Source organism: Theobroma cacao, chromosome 5 (assembly GCF_000208745.1).
Source record: "Theobroma cacao cultivar B97-61/B2 chromosome 5, Criollo_cocoa_genome_V2, whole genome shotgun sequence".
Taxonomy (NCBI): domain Eukaryota; kingdom Viridiplantae; phylum Streptophyta; class Magnoliopsida; order Malvales; family Malvaceae; genus Theobroma; species Theobroma cacao.
In genome coordinates this window covers 26,194,555-26,218,373 of record NC_030854.1, presented here as the reverse complement: position 1 = coordinate 26,218,373, position 23,819 = coordinate 26,194,555, and the positions used below count along the sequence as shown (strand labels likewise).

General features: G+C 33.7%; 2 pseudogenes; one reads left to right on the top strand and one right to left on the bottom strand.

Moving 5' to 3' along the window:
* Positions 289-10,094, bottom strand: LOC18598886 (annotated as a pseudogene).
* Positions 13,332-23,285, top strand: LOC108661981 (annotated as a pseudogene).

Genomic DNA, 23,819 nt, shown 5'->3' with positions numbered 1-23,819 from the left:
TGAGAAAAATGGATTGCTTTCTGATTTAATCTGCTATCCTCTTTTAAGCCTTCCTTGTGTTGAGACCACAAATGGCTGTATGAGAATTGAGTTTTCTATTAGTTGACTGGGCAATATGTGAAAGCATGATTATCCCAACATTTTCTTTGATGTATGACCAGGCCTTTTCGTGTTCTCGTTATATGATCTTGACTGAATTTAGTTGTCTACTTTCATAAGCTTATAAAAGTGACCTTGCCTATGTTTGGGGGGAAAAAAAAACTGGCTGCTTTAATTAAACTGCAGAAATTGTCAACAAAAATCTCATAAATTGATACAACAATGTGATATAAGCTTACCTCTGGTGGTCTCATACTCATCATCACATTTGAGAGAGAATCTCATCAATGGGGCTCCCCGATTCTAGGGTTTCTAGACTCCAAAGGTATCAACCTTGCTATTTTGTCAAGCATACATTTCCTTTCATTAATGATTGATTATCAGATTTCAAGTGGGCTTTTGTATGTCTCCATACCTGATATCAATCACACAAGATGTATGAATACATGAAAACAATTACATTGCGTTTATGTTCACTGCTATGACTTCTGATTGAAACTAGGATTTGCATCTTTCTATAGGTTCTACAATCGTATTTATCACTGTCATATAGAATCAGAGTGTCTAGATATGAAAATAGGATATGTTTTTCGGAATAAGTCCAGAAGAAGTCAGTGTCTCCTTCGGAGATGACTCACTCCCTCCTTGAATAATATTGTTGGTGTCGCTTTACCAAGATGATTTACTCCCTTGATGAAATGTTCTAAAGGGATGTTGGATAGTTGTGGCACAAAATCTGTGCAATATTGACGATGCTCTCTCCTTGTACCTAAGAACCGTGTAGAAGAGTATCCTTAAAACTGCTAATAAAGAGGCAAGTGCCGCCAAGTCCCACCACTTGGAATGATGAAGCTTAACTCCAAATGTATTCCGGAGGATCATCTCCCCCTTCAGCTTTGGCTCTCCAGGCACTGGAGGATCAAATTCAAGCCCAATCATATCATTCTTGTATTGACCCTGCATCAAACATTGTTAAAAATCTTCCCACGTTTGTAGTTGGTAAGTAGGTACCTTCGCCTGCTGTGTTATCCTTGACCTTTTCAGATGTTTGGGTGAATGAAATATTGACTACTGAAGCTTCTAGGAAAGCAAGTGGTCCTTGTTAAAATGGAAAGAAAACAATGGTTTATGCATTTGAGGGTAGCAAACCTCACGATTCTCGAAGCTCAAACCTGTTTAGTTGATCTACGAGGAAAATGGTTATTCATAAATCAGTTTGCCCCAGTGACAGCTTAGGGTTGTTTGGAAAGAGGGGGAAGAGGAGTCAGGGTAGGGGTCCAGGTAAGACTAAAATTAAGATATTGTTAATGTTTACCAAAGTTAATTTAAAGAGGCTGTGAGTCAGGTTGATTGCTTACCTCTACTGCCCATGCTACATAGCTGATGTAGTACATAGGGTAGTACCAAAAGAACCTGGGAAGATCAAGGGGCCTTCGGAAGATGCCAGTCGGCATCATCACTAGTACCTGCATCAACAGCTCCGTTGTTTAGATCACAAATGCCTTTTTTGTTCGAAACCAGGTTAACTCAAGTAATCTAGTGAGTAGTTTTAGAGCTTACGGCCAGACCAGCTGAAGCTCCTATGGCCATCAAGAGGTTTGGTACCAGTACGGTGACAATTAGCATGCAGGTTTCTGCAACGGCAATGCAGCACAAGAGATTGATACAGAGATAGCAGTAGTGGGATAATCCTCGATGCAAGTTCACCATGTAGTATAGTATTGTTCCTGAACTGATAGAAATTGCAGCCACAAAAGGTAATGACGAGAGAAAGTTTGATACGACGAACACAGCCTCTCCGTAATTGCCTCCAAATCTTTCGCGGCGAAACACCTTGTTATTTGGTAGGAAAATCCACAGTCAAAGCCTGATAAAGAGAGATTCTGCAAATTCTAATATGAAATTACCTTTATTTCTTCTGTGAAGAAAGGCAGGTCTCCGATGGATAAAACGATCATGAGTCCATAGATGAATCCATTAAACTTTCCCCTTAAAAGGATGGCAGAGTTGCTCGTCCCCATGTTAAAAAAGAAACTGCCAGCACTTAATGACACTAAAATGTAGAACACAATTCTTAACCAGTAGTATCCTATGTCTCTACAGACGTTTAGGCTAGATCGACGAGTCAATGTACGCAGCTGCTCCAACCAGCCAGGTTTACTTGTATTTGATTTACTGCAATTTTCTTCCTGCGAGGTTGTAAACTTGTGATCACTCCAAAGTTAATGCACCAAAATTGAGGAGAGGAAGATCCAAAAAGAGTAACTCTCTCTGGGATTTAAAAGACTAGTGCAAAGGTAAAAAGAGAGAAAATTTGAATATTTATTGAGTTGTTGGTTAAATTGCATACAATAAGAGCGAATTCTTGAATCTTTTTTCTTGCATTTCTTGCGTCGTCAGAAGCTTTATATCTCTCTACAAGCCTTGCTTTGATCTCTGTGGTTGTCAGATTGGTTGAAGAACCTGATGACAATGGCATCATTTCCTGTTGAAAATAAATGAAATGGAATCATATCTCCTGCTGATAAACTGAAGAAGAAGTTGTCCTATGAGGAACAGAATATTTCTGTGCAACTTACAAAATGTTTCCTAGTCTGCGTTAGAATGGCTATGATTTTGTCAAAATCTGAATTAATACATCCAAGGAAGTGATCTGGAGGGTTTCTTCTAGTTGGACAAGGGAATCCAGCGTCAGCAAAGAACTACACTAGATCAAAAACCAAAATCAAGACAATTTCACACCCAACAAAATCAAACAGGAATTGCACGACATGGACAATCTTGTCATTGAATTTTCACCTTGACAGCATGTTGAGCATCTCCGAAGTAAACAGTTTCTCCAATCATCAAAGAGGTTGAACACATCGCTGCTTGGATGGTGAATGGAGCAAACAACAATCCTTTCATCATGAGCTATATTTCTCAGAACTTGAATCACAAAGAAAGCTGAAGCACTATCAAGTCCACTGGTTGGTTCATCAAGAAACAGGACATGGGGTTGTGTCAAGATCTCTACACCGACGCTCAGTCTTCTTTTTTCCCCACCGCTTATGCCCCTCAAATGCCAGTTCCCAATCACTCTGTCAGCGCAGTCTTGAAGACCCATCTTGTGTATTGTATCTTCAACAATGTTGTCCATCTCTTTTTTTGTCAGCGTGTTGGGAAGCCTCAATTGGGCTGAGTAAGTCAGGGTTTCCCTGACAGTTAGAGTTCCCAAGAAAACGTCTTCTTGAGTGGCATAAGACTTGGGAAAATATGCCAGAAAACACATCAGATACCATCTATCATTTTGTCCATGACATGCTCTCACAAATTTTGAATTTTCATTTTTAAGATTCAAAAGACTAACTTCCATGAATAGGAAGACGTATGGTTCAATATTATCATGTAATATGCGTTAAAATTCTTGATTCATCAACATTAATTTCATCTCAGCCTTTTAATCTTAATTCCTAATGTTTGAGGGAATACAATTAATTATAACAAAAAATGATTGACAAGGTTGTTTCTTGTACTTACAATATCTCTGCATCCCATGCTTCGGCTTCTACCACTGAATAGTACCTTTCCAGACATTATGACATTTGATGAGAGCCTGCCTGCCAGCAGTAAGGACCAAAAAAAAGAAGGGCTTGAAATCAGTTTTGGCCTAACTGATGCACTTGTTTTCATTTATTGCTAATTCAATTGCCATGTCTGGTCGGTTTGAGAGCAATTATGGGTCTTAAATATGCAAATAACTAGTGTCTACTCTACATGAAGTATGAAATTAATATGGCTGAAAATAGGACGGAAAGTCCCATTGTCACAACTCGAGTTCAGATCAACTCAAACCCAACAAATAAGTTAAATAATCCAAACAAATCAACAAGCTAGATAATCCAACAGCCCAATTCGAAGGCCCAACCAGTGACATAGGGGTAAAAATGTCCATACACTCTTACGAATGTCTAATTTGATTTAAACTCTTAAATTTACTAATATCTATCTAGATTTAAGTGTAAATTTATTATATTATATTAAAATTTAGATTTAATTTGAATATTATCTCTTTAATCAAATCTCTTATCTTACCGTATCTTATCTCTATTTTGTAACTTAATCTTATTTAACCAAGAGGGCCGTCAGTCTATAAATAGACTCCTTCTCCTTATTTGTACCACATATAAGAGAAATAACAAAACATTTCATTTCTCTAAATAGCTCTCTCTCTTCTTCCTTTTTTTTTTGTTAGTTTTAAGGTTTTCTTAATCTCTATTTTAAGAGTTTAAGATCTCATGAGGTTGGGTTTAAGTTCCAGAACGTGACATCATAGCCTTCTTAAAAATTTTAAAATTTTCTATTATATATAAATATTTAATGATCTTTCAAAATAATTTTTTATTAAATAATTAATATAATAAAAAATAATAAAATAACTTCACAAGTCTTATTTAATTTTACTCTAACTCTTTAATTTTTCTCTAACTTTTTAAATTTTCTCTACCCCTCTTTTCCTCTTTTTTTTCATTTTCTTTCTCTTTTGTTCTTTATTGTGAAATTACAAAGAAATAAAGTTTATTTTATCTTCTTTTTTTATTTATATTATTATTATTATTATTTATATTTACTTTTTTAATTCTATTCTATTTACGAACCATCAATCATATTCTTCTACCTGTCATATTTTTTTCTCTTTATGTAAATTTGATTTTAATTTTTAAAAATTAAAAAATTATTATATAATTCTTAAATATGAATTATAACGTTGCATTATTGATTATTATTTTAAATTTTACCACTATATCATTTATTTTATTAATTTTTATTGTATAAAAAAATTATTTTAAATATACCTTTTTTTTTTATATTTTACGTTTTATATTTAATTGAATGAAAATTATCTTTAAATATTTAGTATTTCAACAATTTTAATTATATAAAAAAATTATTAATTTTATATATCATATTTAACTATTAATTTTATATATCATTTTAACTATTTATATAACGTAAATTTTTAATTTTTTCAACAATTTTAATTATATAAAAAATTATTAATTTTATATTTATTTATATATTATTCTTCTTCATCTTTAATCCTCGACAAAAATTGTCAAACCCTGCTCTATAAAGTAATTACGGTGTCATTCACATACTCGATAGAATGTTTGTATATTGAGAAAGCCCGATAAATTAACAAAAGATGATTTTGCTCCTAGAAGTATAGCTAAGTCGATTAAACATCGAACAAGATAAAATCAAAATCTTAAAGATGAAATTGAGAATTTCACAGTTCAGGGATGACTCAAAATGGTAATTCAGAGTTCGAGATCCGATTTGGAGTCAATCCGAAAAATTGTCCGGTTATGGGCAAAATGATCATTTTGCAATTTGAGGACAAAATGAAAATTTTTAGAAAAGATTTTCTTAGCCCCATTTGACATGTTTGAGTATGACATGAGTATTGAAGTACAATTGGAAGATTTAGCAGTGAAAAATATGAGTTTTCGATATTTTTAGAGTATAGGGGTAAAATGGTAATTTTACCATTCGAAATCGAAAATTTAATTTTTGAAAGGATTTTGATCAAATTTAATTATTTGGAGTGTGAAATGAGTATGAGGAGTGAAAATTATGCATTATGGCAAATTTTCAATTTTTGGGGTAAAAATGTAATTTTTGAAAAGTTCAGGGGCAAAAGTGTAATTTTGAAAAATTTGCTCCACCAAAACTTTGAAAAAATCTGGAAATTTCACTTAAGACTTGGATAAGTCAAAGGGAATGCATGGTGGAAAAAGTAGGACAAATGGATGGCTAGAAAAAAAAATGAATTAATAAAATATTTAAAATATGAATAAAATAATATTATTTCATTAAACAATAAAAAAGGCATAAAAAAATCAGCCCACCCATTCTTCTTCTTCAACATTCGGCCAAGCAAGAAACAAGAGAGAGAAAGGAGAAAATAAAACCCTAGCTAAGAAATTTAAAGGGAAAATAGGTGGAAATTCAAAAATCAAGTGAAAAAAGGTAACATTTCTTAAATTTGTCTTGTGCTTTACCTTTCCCATGCATTTTCCATCATTTTTCATGGTTGAATCATGTGATTTGAGGATGATTTGAATTCTGGTCATATGGGTTTAGAGAGAGAAAGTTGTTAGATAAATTTGATTTTGAGCTATGTTAGTGTTTAGTGTTAGTTTAGCATGTTTATGAGTAAAACAACAAGAAAAATATTTATCTTCTCCATGAATTTCTCTAGGCCGAATCTAGCCAATGGTATGTGAGGATGAGGTTGACTTTATTTTAAGAGAATTGGGTGGAAAAATGATGAATTATGAGGTTGGAAATTAAATGGGAATTTTCGGTGCAATAAATTGAAATTTTTACCCACTAGGGGTAAAAGCGTAATTTATAGTCCGGACTGATAAATTGGACCAAATTCACAGTCATTGAGGTATTGTGGATATAATTGGATAATTGAAATTGAAATGGATGGAATTGGAGTCGAATTGGGGATTTTAGGAATTTACACCGTGTATAGGCGAGTTAGGTCGGACACCGCAATTAAGCGATTGTCTAGACATTTCAAATCCTATCTAGTGCATACGCATGGATAAGAGCCTGAAATAATTTATGATAAATTGACACAATTTATTGAATTTTGTGTCATGGATTATGGATAGGTGGTGAGTCAATTGTTTCGGGTAAGAGACTGCACCCGAGGGCGGAAGATAGGAGTATTTCTACTCCTAATACTGTGAGTAAACTTATTATCATTTAATTTATCTAAGGTAGTTTTTATGAAATTTTATAAATTTTATGAAAAATGGATTTAAAAAGGATAAATTTCGTGTTTTATAAATAAATGTGTTTTTATAAAATGGTTTTATAAATTGTTTGAAATTAATGATGAATGTTATTTTTTTTAAATAGAGTACATGGAGACTGTGGTTGTTAAGTATGAATTGTATTTTTAATTCAAATGGCTTATGATAGTGTGAGCATGCTTGGCTGGTTTATTGTATTGAAATTACATGAATTGTGGATTGCCGTGCAAATTAGTTATTATAAAAAAATTACCTTGTTATACTGTTAAACTATTTTATGATTATGGTGGGGCTAACTTACACTGCAGTGGCGGGTTTTCATGGACCATCATATTAGAGGGGCTCGATAAACCCAGCTAATTTGTTTTACCTTTGCGGGAGAGGCGCGTACGGTAACTCTTGTGGAGGGGTTTGAGTCCACTTCACGCTTTACCACCACGTGAAAGTGAGATTCAACCAACGCCAAGGGACGACTATTTTATATGAATAAGTCATTTTAACAGCCTTAGCGGACTCGAGTGGATGCTTTGATGACGATCAAGTATCTCCGAGGTTGAGTTTTGGCATGAGCCAAATTTTATGAGAAACATAAGCCTTGAAAATCATTTTAATTGAATTATAATTGTTTTCATGGGATGGAATAAATTTCAAAGTTATGAAATGCATATTGGGATGGGATATTTTATTGTCTCCATTTACTCGGCTTTAGATACTTTAGATGGTATCTGTTTACTTACTAGGATTACAAAATCTCATCTCTTCTTCTTATACATTTTTCAAGCTCATGACAGTTTGTAGATAGTGGAGTAGGTCGAGAACTAAGTTCGGAATTGCATTATAGAAAGTAAGAGTTCACAGTCTTACATCCTCTTGGTCAATTGGAGCCCACATGTCATTGCAGATCAAATCTTATATTTTGGTTATCTGTATTTCTATTCATACAATTTTTACTTTACTTTCATGTGCGAAAAATTATTTACGAATATTTCTATAAAAATTTATTTTATGAGAAAATATAATATTTTATTTATTATTTTTGAATAGTACTAGTTGTCAATAATTTGCTTTTAAATGAACGTTTTAGATATCAATACTTATTTCTAAGTATGACATATGCGTTTTTCACCTAATTATTACATTTTTAACCTGTCTAGAAATTTTTGACGAAAATGATAAAAATGCCCATGTGAGGCAGAAATTAAAATTTTATTGTTTTTGGACGAAAAAAATGATCTGTATTGTTTTAAAACATGATTTTTGTAACAGTAAATCACAGGATAGGTGAGAAACTGATACGAGAGCCTTACGAGGTCTCGATAGGGTACTCGAAAGATGAGTGTCTATCGAGATATCGCGACGGTTGTCACGAACTCGAAAGTGATTCCGGATCGTGAAAAAAATTTAGTTAACTCCATCCCTCATAAATGTTTTTAGATAATTGGCCTTGTTTATCATAAATGCTTTTGGATCGTTGGCCTTCCCTCGTACCATCATAAATGTTGTCAGATAATTGGCCTTGTTTATCATAAATGCTTTGAAATAGTTGGCCAATGGCAAGTTAATTCAAGTAGTTAGGTGCTTTAAATGAAAGCGTCAAACATCAAGGAAAATGTTTTCCAAGTAGTTGGGCTCCGGTCCCAGGTGTCAGGAGTGAAAACAAAGATTTGGGTGTGGCATATGCCTTGTGAGGTGAGATTTTTTTCATTATCTTTTATTTCTTGTATTTTTTTAAAAAATTGTTTTAATAATTTTATTAAAATAATTAATAGTCTAATTTTTTTGTAAGAATATAAGTTATTCACAAAATGCTAATTAAAAAAAAACAGAGAATGTCATTTGAAAAAAAAAAAATTAAAACCACAAAAATATAAATCGAGTTTATCTTATATTTTAATACAAACATATATAATTGCATTCATAGGTGTAAGATGTATGTATTTATGGTGGACCTTGAACCTTCCAGACATAAACAACGATGATGCAGGTACGAAAGAAAAACGCAGCAGAGCCAAAACCTATCTTTGGTCAAGTGTGGCAGGCAGTTACTGAAGATTAAAAGCATCAATTTTTCTCTTGGTGGCCATTGATTCTTTCAGAGTGATTTTTTCTTTTGTTTTTGCAGTTTTGTGAAGCATGATATGGAAAAATAAAGCAGGCAATACGTAGCTGATTTTTGTAATAACTAATACCTCCTTCATACTTTTTTGTTTATTTGTTTTTTCTCAGTCAATATCAATAAAATTAGTTTCAAAGCTGATAACATAACCAATGAAAGAACAAGCAAACACAGAAAAAAAGCACCATAACAAACACCTTTCTCACCCCAGACAACGTCTCGCCACAGAATAACATGCTAAACAACACCTAACATAATCACAACTCCAACCTATAAATTCGAGACAGAAGAGTAATATTAAATTTTATATTTTTTTTCATGGAATTAATATTTTATGATCTTTAATGTCAAAAATTAAAAAAAATTATGAAAAATAAATTTAAAATTTAAATAATGTAAAATTATCAAATGTTCAGAAAAAAATTAATAAAAAAAGAGAACACAATTTTAAAACATCAAAAAAAAAAAATTTCAAAAGATAAACGAAGAAGATAAGATGGAAAAAGTAATTGGTCTTTATAATAAAAGTGAATTGACTAGTAGTATTCCATCCTCGGACTTGCTACTATAGGCATGTATGCGAGGGGTTCTAGGGTGCAAGTAAGCACTCTTTTACATGTCTATATATACCACTATTGACACATGAACATTACATGCAAACCTATATGTATTCCATCTACTCTCTTTTTAGTTTTAACAAGTATGTTGTCCTGGCAACTAGGAATAGAATCACAACATCAAATCCCATCAAAAGAAAACCATAACAAATGGGTCATCCCAGTAGAATTTTGAGAGAGAGAGAGAGAGAACACATACCAGCCAATGCATCAAGTAAGGTGGATTTGCCAGATCCAGAAGGACCCATTATAGCCATAATTCTATCAGGTTCAGCAAATCCACTCAGCCCATTCAGCAGTTTTCTTGGAGAACCATTCCTCAAGTTTGCTGTCACAACATTCAGATCTTCCCACACCAAATATGCTGCCTTTCTTTCTTCCTTCCCAATGCTTAGCTCAGACCAATCACCACTTCCATTTCTTCGCAAACGATCCATTTTGATCTTTTGTCTCCCTTATCTTCCCTTCCAATGTAAACATCCATTCCCTTGAGAGAGTATTGACTTTATAAAGACAAACTTTTTTAGTAAACAGTAGACATTAAATTGACGGCTAAGTATTATTATTAAACACGGTATTACGTGGCAAACAGCACAGCGAGGCCTGCCAGTCGTTTGTCATGGCATTGGCATTTTTTTCTTCAAAGTTCTTTAATTCTTATGTCAAGTTAGAGCAACTATTTTTTACATATTTGGAAAAAATCTCATAGACTTTGAACCTGCTTCTTTTTTTTTTTAAAGAAAATTATGAGAAATACCCCTTATCATAAGTTCAATTCAAAAATGACACATATTATAATTTTAACTGTTTTTAGTCAATTTTTTGCATGACTTGACCACAATGTCCTTTAAATCATTTAAAACAAATTAAATGGTCTTGTTTTTTTCTATCTTACCATTCAGATAAAAATTCTAAGATTAAATCTCGATTTTTCTATTTCACCGTTTAGCTTTTTAACGTCATCGAGGTCTATCTTGCCATCAAACTCTCACTCACTATCACAAAGAGCAGAGGTGACATTAAGGCATTTGTTTTGGGTTCTTGGGTTCATTTGTTTATATTCTTTGGCAACTTAAACCAAGTTGCGAGTAGCGATATCAATTTGTTATTAGGCATTTTGTGAATATTTTTTAAGTATTGCTTCACCGGATATTAAGTATTTCTTTTTAAATGAAAGTTGACACCCAAACATTTGGCTCATTTATTAGTGCATGATCCCTTGCCTAATGAACAGAGTTCGAATCCCTTTTCCCCCTAATTAAAAAAATTGAAAGCTGAATGATAATCTTCAAAACAAACAATATAACCATTCATCCCAACAGTAGGTAGAGAACAAATCCAACCTAGGCACCATATCTTTTCTTTGGTTAACAATGAGACAAAACTTGCAAAAATATTAATTGCTATAAATGTCACATAGAAAAGGGATTGTGAAAACAAAAGAGTCCCTGCAAACAGGGTCGGCCCTTGGATGAAGCCACCCAAGCAAAGGCTTTAGGCCTCCAATTTGAGGAAGCCTCAATTTTAGAGAAGATTTATAATTTTATAATAATTATAATATAATTAATTATATTAAAAATATAAAAAAATTAAAAAATATGTAAAAGTAAAAAATAATTAATAAAATTATTTGTTCTTTCACTTTTTTTAATTATGTGCCTAATAAATTTTAATTTTTTATTACTTCCTTATTTTTAGAATGCTATTAATTTTCAACTATATTCTCTTATTTCTAATAAACTAACAGTCAATGTATTTTATCATCTCCAACAGTTATTTTTTTCTCACTTATTTCTCTTATTTCTAATCAACACATTTAATGATTTTCAACAACTATTTTTTTCCTATATATAAAATCAATTATTTTTTTCAATGTATAATATCACTTTTGAAATCTTCCTTTCTCATTTGCTCTTTCTTCCTTTAAATTCAATTTTTCTCCAAAGAATACACAAGAAGTCTATTCTTTTATTATCTGTATAAAACTGTGAGCCTCATTTGCAATTGCTATAGAACAATTAAAAGGTTTTCTTTATTCTTTTGAAAAATATAGAGAAAATGGATTTGCATCTGCTATGATTTCTTCTAAAGAAATTGCATCTGAAATGAACATAGAACCTAAATTTTGTGATACACGTATTATTCATAAGAAAAAAAAACTGATGAGAATGTTGATAATGAAATAACTAGATCTCTTGAAGAATCATTTAGAATTGATTACTTCTTGTATATAGTAGATCAAGCAATTTTTTCACTTCAAAATAGATTTGAACAATTTAAGATATATGAAAATATTTTTAGTTTTTTATTTAACGGTAAAAAGTTGAAGTCATTAAATGATAATAGTTTGAAAGAATATTGCCTTAATCTTGAATGTTTCTTAAAATATAACAACTATTCTGATATTGATGGTTTAGATTTATTTTCATAATTAAAAATTTTAAAAAAAATTATACAAGAAAAAAACAGTCCAATTGACATACTTAATCATATAAGAAGACTTGATTCTTTTCCAAATGCCTATATTGCTTTTAGAATAATGTTAACAATTTCAGTAAGTGTTGTTTCAGGAGAAAGAAGTTTTCAAAACTAAAATTAATAAAATCTTATTTAAGATCAACAATATCTCAAGAAAGATTAAATGGATTGACTATATTATAAATTGAAAAAAAATATTAGAAGAACTTGATTATAAAAGTTTAATTAAAAATTTTGCATCTCAAAAGCTAAAAGAATAAAATTTTAATAATTTTTTTAATTTCAATAAAAAAAGCCTCATTTGAATATTTCGCTTTAGGCTTTTGAACTTATTGAGCCGCTCCTACCTGCAAAGCACTAGGAGACAAAAAGAACATCTTAAAACTAGAACCAACAAACTCTATACGTCATATGCTACCAGGCTTCTTAAGCTTCAACAAGGATAAATTTATCTCTCTTCTCGTTTGTGTCCCTCCTCCAATCCCACGGCTTTTTAGGATTTGGTGATGCCCAAAGAATATTCGCTTAGCTTGAGTCTCATTTTCCCACTATTATTACATATTCATATCATTAGAAAGTTCTTAAAAAGTTCTCAACTGAAGTATAAGAATGAAAAGGATGTTGTCTACTTATAATTGCAAGCTTAAGTCGATGATCATACATAGCATAATGCCATGCAAGCCCTTTCCTTAGTATTACTTCCTGCACAAAAAATGCCATCACAATGCATGCCTGCCACGTAACGACCATAGAGATCTATATCATGCACAAACACTCTCAATTGCTTCCCACACACAAGCTTAATCAACTCGTCCTTTGCTTTTTTTCCATAGGGCGTTGCCTTCTTCGGTGTATCAATACCCTTATTCAATTTCAATAACGTTAATTAATTTGTTCAAGAAATATGAAGATTAAACTCTTATAAGAAAATAATAAACAAGTAATGTTACTTTAGTCAAAGTCTATATTTTTGAGCAAGTATTTTCTCATTTTCATATTTTATGAACCTAGTAGAAAATAACTATTAGAAACCATTGATCGATGATTTATAATTTGCAAGGTAGTGAAAATCAAAAGTAAAAACCATAAATTCATATTCAAAAATAGCCAAGCCAACAAAACCATAAACCCCATAAGTCGAACAAGACCCTTATCTCTATTATATTATAGTCTATAAAGATCTCTTATACAGTTTGTTGATCTCTTATATAGTTTGTTAAGGAATTGAAGTTTGTCTTTCCTAATGCAAAATGAATGAATCATGGTAACCAAGTTATATATGAAATTATTGAAAGTTGTAGGGCACACTATTTTACAAATGTTATTTTTGGTTCATAAACATCGTGGTGTGTTAAATGGTTTGATCATAAGTCATCTACCTTTTGGTCTTATAGCACACTTTAGATTACTTAATGTGATTATAAGACATGACATGAAGGACAAGAAAGCCATTGGAAAAATGCTTAAGGCTTACCAACATTTGATTCTTGCAATTTTGGAACGAAGTTGAGTGAAAAGACAGCAAACATTCTAAATAATCTGTTCCATGTGCCAAAGGTTGATACAAAATGTATCGTGACTTTTGTTTATCAGTCTGACTATATTTCATTCAAGCATCACATTTACAAGAAGCATGGAGGTCTTAAATCAATAGAGCTAAAGGAGATTGGTTCTAGGTTCGAGTTAAGACTTTATCAGATAAAATTAGGTACGATGGATCAAAGTAAGGCCTAGATTGAATGAGTTATTAAACCGTTAAAAAACATTAAGCATCATACCTTGTGTTTTATCATAGTCCATGGACGATTATGTTGTTTAATTTCAACTTTTTTTTCTTTGAAAAGAAAGGTTGTTTGAATTATCAACATTTCTTGCCAAAATTTTTTACAGAAATAGTGACATTATGAGGATGAAAGCAAAAAAGAACTATAGTATAGCATGAGCTTTAACACACACCATCTTGAATTAAAGAAACAAGGAAACACCATAAGGAAATCAAGATGCTTGGCTTAAGCATTCCACGATGTATAGCCAATAACCATGTTGCTCCAACATCATCCATTGACTGCTCCATAGCTTCGGTTAGCATTCACATGCTAAAACCTAAAGCCAAAAGAAGTACACAAACATTATAAGGTTAACAAGACCGTTAGCCTAATCATTACACTACATGAATTATAGTCTTAAGCAACTAACCTTCCTTTGTTTCTTACCACATTTCACAGCTCATCAAACTTATTTGTAAATACCCATTTTGTACCAACAATTGGATGGATGGTTGGTTTTGGAAATAACGTCCAAACCTTGTTCCTTTCAAATTGACCAAGTTCTTCTTGCATGGCAATCATCCAACTTTTTTCCTTTTCAGCTTCCTCAAAGTTCTTTAGCTCCACTTGTGATATGGATGCTAGACATTCACAAGTTTCCCTTAGTCCTCTTTTAGTTTTGACACCTTCGGAGGGATCACTGAAGATTTGTTCTTGAGGATGATTTCTTACAAATCTCTAACTTCTAAGAAGATCATTGTGCTAATTTTTAGTTCTTTGCAAATTCTCTAGAGGTGGTTTTTCTCTTTCTTTCTCCTCTCAGTTTTCTCCATCATCTTTTCTGTGGTTCAAGCTGATCTTTTCCCATTTTCTTTTCAATATCATCTGCATCATCATCATCAAACACTACTTTCTTTGTGTAGCATTAGTCTCATAAAAAACAATACAAATTGATTCTTCTATGACCAAAGTTATTTTGTTGAACACTCTATATGCTTTAGAGTTTAATGCATAACCTAAAAAAATAGCTTCATCACTCCTAGCATCAAACTTTCGTAAGGTATGTTTTTCATTATTTAAAACAAAGCATTTGCACCCAAAGCTCCTTAAATGTGAAATGTTTGGTTTTCTCCCTTTATAAAGCTCATAAGAAGTTTTAAAAATCATGGCTCTAATGGAAACTCTATTCAAAATGTAAATTGCTGTGTTCACAGCTTCAACCCAAAAATATTTTAGCAAATTGTTTTCACAAAGCATTGTTTTTGCCATTTCTTTTAAAGTCCTATTTTTTCTTTCAATAACTCAAGTTTGTTGTGGAGTTCTGGGAGCTAAAAAGTTGTGGTTAAAATCATTTTCATTGCAAAAAATTTCAAAATCATCACTTTCAAATTCATTACCATAGTCACTTCTAACACTAACAATGGTAAGACCTTATCATTTTGACCACTTTTACAATGTTTATCAAAAAAGGCAATGCATCATCTTTGTGAGCAAGAAAATATACCCATGTATAGCTTGAGTAATTGTCAACAATAACAAAATCATATAACATGCCTTTTAAACTAATGACATTAATTGGTCCAAACAAGTCAACATGCAATAGATCAAATGGACTAGAAGTTGAGATCACCTTTTTAGATTTAAATGAACTTTAAACTTGTTTTGCAAATTGACATGCATCACAATCTTTTTCATTTTCAAAAGTCATCTTTAGAAGTCCAATGACTAGGTATTTTCGTAAGAGTTTTGAAATAGTGGGCATGCTAGCATGTCCTAATTTTTTATGCCATAACCAACTATCACATACATCATTGGCCATAAGACATGATTCTCTATTAGGCTCAATTTCATCATGAAAAATGACATGCATGCTCTTATTCTTTTACCAATAAATGCAACTTTCTTAATGTCAGCATCAATTACTAGATATCAATAAAAATCAAAGAAAACTCTAAGCCCTATATCACAAAGCTGACTAATGCTTAGTAAGTTATGTCTTATACTTTTAACAAATAAAATATGTTTGATTTAGGTTTGAGAAATATTACCAATGGTTCCTATTCCTTCGATGATACCTTTGGAGTAACAACCAAAAGAAACACTCTCACTCTTTTTCCTATCAAACTTTGTAAGTAATTTCTTATTGCCAGTCATTTGTCTTGAGTAGCCATCGTCCAAATACCAAGGATGCCTTTCCTTTTGTTGAACTTCAAAACATTGATCCTTTTGCTCTTGCTCAACCTATAAAACAGTTTTTTAATTTTTCTTTATAAGTACTCATACTCTAATGGGTTAACAAGTATATGAGACTCTTTAGGCACCCAAACCAATTTGGTTTAGGAATGTTACTTCCATTATGATAGCAATCATAAGATAAATGACCTCTTTTGCCATATACATAACAATGATGTGAGGATGCATTACTTCTTTTTTTGAAAATTGTAATTTGTTTTGGTTTCTCTTCATTTTTCAATTTTAGTTGTAAGCTCTTTTTCATTAAAGCTTTTAGAGTAATATTTTCATCCATTACCTTTTGCAAAGCTATGTTTTTGCTCTTTAGTTCCAACTTAAAGAGTTGAAAATCTATTTTGGAATGTTTAAGTTCAATTTGAAGCATATTTCTTTGATAATAAAATCATGCTTGATTTTTTCTAATTCATCATCCAATGCTATGACTTTCCTCTTCATAATTTTATATTTCAATGCTAGCTTTTCAAATTCAGTGTATAAGCAATCATAAGAATTATCACAAGAGTTAGTTGTTACCTCAAGTTCTTCTTCTTTTGCCATCAGGTAGAAGTTTGCTATTTCTTCCAAGTTTTCTTTTTCTTCCTCTGAGCTTCAAGGATCACTGTCAAACCAAGTTATAACTACCATTACTCTTTTTGGTTTCTTCATTTTCTTTGATGATTCTCCCTTGAATAAAGGGCATTTGGATCAGAAATGTCTAGGTTTTTCTTATTCAAAGTGAACCGTTTCATCCTTTTTGCTAAGATCACCCTTATGCTTGTTTTTCCATGAAGGACCTTGATTTTTTTTTTTTAAGTTAGAAGTTCTCGCAGGGCCCAACTACCCTGTTATCATTTTATTAATAATAATCAAATTAAATACAGCCGGGAGTGGGACCAAACTTGACTTCCAAAATTACATGAGACGAGAGAAATAAAATTCCTGGGACAGGGATTACTTCCTTTGCCTTGATTGCTGCTACAAAAGATAAGTAATTTACCTGTGTACAAGGATCTACGGGAAATTTTAAAGAACTTCAAAAGTAAGAACAGGATAAAAACTAGGAGTACTACTCTTTTATAATTATTTGAATATAACATAAGATAAATTTGATTTGTCTAATCGCAAGATACCTCGGAGTTCCCCTTGCGCTTGTGTAAACACTCAGAGATTTTGATGAGTATGACCAAAATTCGACAAATAGTCTGCAGCTTGATTTCCTTCCCGATGATTATGTGATATGCGAAATGACATGACCTGTAAATATTTTCTAATAGACTTTAACAAATATCTAAATTTGTATGAACCTTTAAGATCCCCTTGAATCATTTGTACAACAATCTGCGCATCCATTTCTATCCATACCCTTGACACATTATGTTCAATACATAAATGTAGACCTCTATAAAGTGCCATTAGTTCCGCCTGCAATGAATTATGAGGACCAAATTTTTTGAAAAACCAAAAATTATATTACCTGAATGGTCTCTAAGAACTCCTCCACCTGTTGCATTCTGAGAGGCATTCTTAGAGCTACCATCGACATTCAGCTTAAATTCATCTCTCAATGGTCAAGTCCAATAAATAATTTTTGGTGATCCATTGCTCTCTTGTTGAAATCGGAATCCCCAGTGTGCCTCAGTGTCAATATCTCCTTTCCATTGCCATTTACTCAATAAGTTACCCTGATATAATTGCCTTTGCATCCTCATAACCCGCCATATAACTCTTTCAGGATACATTTTAAGTTCCCTATGTTTTGCATCATTTCGTTCAACCCAAAGGAACCACATGATTAGTAAAGGTAATATTATCCGAATATGGCTAGGTTTAATGAAATCTCCTGAATAATACCAAGAGTGAAGTATATGCATAATATTTTGAGGATTATGAACATAGATTTGAAAAAATTTTGAAAAATAATTCCAAACATGTTGTGCAACTATACCTCTCCATATGACATGTATGATTGATTCCTAGGATTGACAACAAAGGCACTTTTATGCTAATTGGAAACCTTTTGATTTCATCCGTAACTCCACAGGGATCCAATTATGTACTAGGCACCATATAAAGAATGAAACCTTAAGCGGTATACTCTTATGCTAAATTATCTTACCACATACACATTTAGGTTGTCTTTGGCGCGTTAGTTCCCAAGCACTTTTAGAAGTAAATTCACCATTCAGAGTAAGGGCCCAATAAGCCATGTCCGCCTTATTACTACTTATAAGAATCTTCAAAATCTCCTCAATAACTGTATTAGGTAAAACAACTTTTAGCTTATTCACATCCCACATATTAGCATTGAAAAAGTAATCAATTTTTGTCATGGAAAGCATATATGAAGGAAAAGAATTAACCAAAGGTTCATCACCTATCCATACATAATGCCAGAAAAGAAGGTCTCCCTTACCGATCCTCCACCGAATTTGCTGTCCATATATGTCTCTGCCATCCAGCATCCATTTCCAGGTTGCAGAATCTCGAAGTTTGGGGGAGATTATATGAGGAATTTTATTGGTGCAGTAATTAGCCTTCATGTATTGTGTCCACAAGCTACTACAAGTTTGAAAACGCCACCATAGTTTTGCAGAGAAAGCCTCAAATACATCTTGTAAACTACGGATGTCAAGACCGCCTTTCGAGCTTGGAAAAGTAACTTTGTTCCATGATGACCAATGTATGTGTTTGCTGTCCAAATTATCTCTCCACAAAAAACTATTAAAAAGTCTGTCTATTTTCTCGATGACACTCACCGGGGGCTTAAGCACTTGAAGTAGGTATATTGGCAAGGATGAGAGAACACTTCGTACTAACGTAATGCGATCGTCAGTTGAAAGGATTTTATTCTCCCATCCAGTGATCCTTTCCTAGATTTTCATAATGAGCGAGTCAAAAAGCATCACTTTCTTTGGTCCTTTGTAAAGAGGAGCTCCCATATATGTAACTGGTAAAGTCTTGTGATGAAAGCCTGTGGCTTGAGTAATAATTTGTTTCCTGGAGCTGGCCATTGCAGAAGCTGTTGTGAAGCAATTTTTCTGATGGTTAATTTTTTGTCCAGAAATCTGTTCATATTCCTATAAAAAGCCAAGAACTTTCTCCAAAGCTGATTTGCTTCCATTAGTAAAAATCATAATATCATCCATAAAAGCTAGGTGGCTAATATTTAAAGAGCATCCCGATAAATACCGAAGTGAAGCATATTGGGAAAATAAAAAATTAATACCCCTAGATAAATATTCTGTTACCAATATAAATAATAAAGGCGAAATAGAATCACCTTGCCTTAATCCTCTTTCTGATTTAAAATAGCCTACCAAATGACTGTTAATTAAGAGTGAAAACTAGCAGTTGGAAATGCACCTTTTAATCATGTCAATCCACTAAGAGTTAAAGTCAAATCTCTCCAGTATTAGGTACAAGAAATCCCAATTTAATCTGCCATATGCCTTCATCATATCCAGCTTCAAGATCACGTTGCCACCTCTAGCTTTATAATCAATCTTGCCGACTAGTTCTTGGGCTAAAGGAATGTTGTCACTGATTAATCTGCCACTCATAAAGCCACTTTGATTTTCAAAGATTAATAAGGGTAATACTTTAACTAACCGGTTCACCAATAACTTAGTAATTATTTTGTTTAAAACAGTACATAGACTGATAGGGCGATAATCACTCTAAGAATCTGCATCCGATTTTTTTGTTATAAGGACTAAAGTTGTAGAAGTTACCCCCCTTGGAATTGTAGCTCCTGTGAAGAATTTTTTTACTATCAATAGATTTTCTACTATTATATGCCAACAATGTTGGTAAAATAAGGAGGAAAAGCCATCGGGGCCTGCTGTGCTGTCTTTATCAATGGCGAAAACTACTTCTTTTAGTTCTGCCATCGTAGGTCTGCACATAATGTTTGGTTACCATTTTTAGTTATCAAATAAGGAATTAAATCAGCATTGAACCTAGTTAAATCCGTAGCTTCAGCCTTCAACAAGTTAGTGAAGTACTCAATAGCGGACTGTTCAATTTGCTCTTGATCTTCAAGTATAAAACTACCGCTAGTTTTAGTCTTGAAGATAAAGTTTTTTACTCTTTTTTTCTGCATCTTCATGTGAAAGAACTTCGTGTTTCGTTCTCCCTCTACTACCCAACGTACACCGAATTTTTACTGCCAATATGATTCTTTTATACTGAGCAAATGGTTGAGCTTTGCATATGACAAATTAAGTTGTTCTCGATTTAAAGGCGACTGCTCCTGTTGAAATAATTCTTCACACTCCAATGCATGTTGTTCGGCTACCTTGATATTTCTAAAAATATCACCAAAAATGTTTTTATTTCAGACTTTTAATGCCTTTTTTAAACATTGCTGCTTGAGCCAAAAGCTCATCAACCCGGTATCGTGCATTGGCTCATTCCAGTTCCTGCCAACAAAGTTCAAGAAATCATGATGCTTTAGCCAAGCATGAAGAAAACGAAAAGATGAGGGCCTTTTAACCAAAGATTCTGTGCTGGTAATTAATAATGGGCAGTGATCGAATCCGTCTCGATTTAAGTGTTGGACTCTCGTACTAGCAAAGTGCGCATTCCATTGCATGTTGTAAACTACTCTGTCAAGCCTCTGAAACATGTGTGAATTGGTCCATGTGAATCTATTCCCTTCAAATCCTGCATCTAACAACCCACAATCAAGAAGTGTCAGTGCAAAATCCTCCATCGAGCTAGCATGCGGTTCTGTTTCCAATAATCTTTCCTCTCTACTAAGAATGACGTTGAAGTCCCCTCTTGCCATCCATGGTTCTTGTGTTCTAGCAGCTATATTTCTCAAAAAGGACCATAAATCTAGCATTTTTAATCTTGTACACTTAGCATATATAAATGAAGTTTAAAAAGAAAAAGAATTCCACTGCAAAGAGAATTGAGCATGAATACATTGAAGATGATCAATCTCTATTGTGCAGGAAACATCTTCTGTCCAAAAAAGCCAAATCTTCTGGGAGAAGTTACAGACCGCACCCTCAAAGCCAAACTTTCTTCTAAAAAATTCTAGTTTAGAACCTGAACCATTGGTCCTAAAATTGGTAGGATTTTAATTTGATGTATCAACTTCAACTTTTTTATTCTTCTTTGAACGGGCTTGCTAGCAACCCCCATTACATTCCAAATCAAGGTACTGATCATGGGTATGTTTTTACGCTAAAGTGCTTGGAAACAGATTCTTCACATCCGTCTATTAAAGAGTTCTCTTCATTCTGTAATGAAATCTCTTCAGTTGGGTTGTAGGACACTTCATTATCTGATTTTCTTCTTCTGGCCGTCCTAGGGTAATATTCAAATGAGTGACTATCTGTACCAAAAACCAGGTCTTTGTGATAAAAATCTCTGCTACTATCACCTGCTCGATTCTGGTCTGCCTTCTCTAGGTCGTTATTTTTCTAATGCCCTCGAATCTCTTGATGTGGTAGCCATGCCGAATGGCTTTCACTGCCTGCATGGGCTGCATGTGAGGGAATGGAGCTGGATTCTTTGTTAATGCCGTATGTTCCTTGCCCATGCATTACTGGTATATGTTCATCACTTCCTTCAATCATACCATTGCCTGGACCAGCAGTATGGGTGGTTACGGCCTTAAGGGGCTCATTTCCAGGACACTGTAATTTTTTTTCTTTTTGTCCTTTTTAACTGTAACATTTCATGCATTTTCAACTGCCCATTGGATATAATCATGATCACCTATGTTTTCCATACTCGCAGAGGCACTCCGACCTTTCTCATTGCTATCTTCAATCCATGCACAATTGGACTCAAGCGCGAAGAGCAATTGAGCTGGGCCCCTTTCCACCGCAGTTGACAAAGCAAACCCGTCCTTAAACTTTTCATCTTACTGGCTGGTAATTTCCTAACCCCTCTGGTCTTGTGTTTTGGCCGAGGCCCGCGGCTCACCAGTTGACGGTAATTTACCAGCACCATTTGTGTCCTTCATAACTAGTGGATTTGTACTCCCATCATTACCTTTTTCACCTTGGGTAACCCCTTGATCTGTTTGTCCTGGCTATGTCTCATCAAGTGTGCTGGGAACTTTTTTTTGGGCAAAAGTGGTACTGTTCACCTTATTTGTTCTCCCCTGTTTTACATGATCTTCTTCCACCATCAACCTAATCGTGTCAAAGCGGTTAAATAATTGTACCTGCGCTTCCCCATGGTCTTTCGAACTAATTTCCATTCTTTGTGGATCTTTAGCTCTGCTCGTACCCTGTCTGTTCGTCACTTGCCACCTTTTGCTCTATTTTAATGGTACTTGAGTTTGGTCTGTCCCGTTTCCCTTCTAAGGCCTTTGATTTCCTTCTCTTCGCTTCTCACATCCATTCTTATCTCCTTTCACTTGCGTTTTCATTCCTGTAAGCTGCATTTTCTTTTCTGGACGGTGACCCATCATAAGGCATTTCGATTCACTATGTCCCACATGGCAGCAATGGGTGCAGTATTCCGGTAACCTTAAAAACTCAACTTTCTACATGAAACCACCAGTGACCTCTCCGGTTTGTCTGTCTTGAGTCACAATCCACACCCGATCTAATGGAGGCTTTTGGCAGTCATATTCTACGCACACCCTTGCCACACTTGGTCGCGTTTCGTTAGTCGTAGCTTCATCCACCATCAAGGGTCATCCCACTGTTTTAGCTATCACAAGTAAAGCTGACTTTTCATAGAGATGTGCTCGGAGGTTTGGGAATGAGATCCATACAGGCACAAGAGAAGATTCCTTATCCGGTTGGAACTCCGGAGTCCATTTGAATACCCGCATCTTTTGGTTTGAGATAAATCAAACTTGTTTCAACTAGATTCAATTGAGATCATGCTCAATGGAGAGCTGTATCAAAATATGCTTGTAGTCAAGCCATCGTATCTTGTACAGACCAACAAGTCCGATGCCTTTGAAGGCATTTCGAATCTCCTGCATCTTTGGCATCCGCGTGAATTTCCCTACCATGGAATACTTGAAAGGTTGTGCAAGGGCATCTATTTCATCATAAAAAAGGATACAGTCGGTCGATCTTTATACCAAAATGGTTCTCGATTAGCTGGGATTATTGGTGGCTTATCTCCAGCTGCCACACTAAAAAATGACTTCTTTCGTGCACTAAGAGAGACTGGTGGTTGGTTTTGAGAGTCTATGTTTTTCAAGCCGCCATTAACTAGCGATTGCAAATCTTTAGTTTATGTGGCATTGTGTGTGGTCCCCCATTGCATGAAGAAGGGCGAAGCGTTATATTAGGACGGGATGGAAAGGTCCAACGGCCTACTAGCCGCCATTCCGTGTGTTTTAGGGAGCAGAGGAAAATGTTGAGAGTCGAAAGCATTTTCCAGTTTTTTTTTTTTTCTGAATGACCTTGATCTTTCTTATAATTCTTTCATCTAATCCTTATACCTTTTTGCCCTATGAGCTTTCTAAATCTTCTAGCCATCATGGCTAACGCTTCATCATCATCACTTGACAAGTTTTCTAGTTATTCCTCAAGTGTTGGTCTTTAAAGCAATATTTTTCTTTTTCTCTTTGGCTTCCTTTTTTTTCCTCATCTTCTTCTTCTTTCATTTCAAGTTCATGCATGAGGAATAAGCCACAGATTTCATCAAGAGTAACTACAGTAATATCTTTAGCCTCTTGGATAACAATGACTTTAGGTTTCTAATTTTTTAAAAA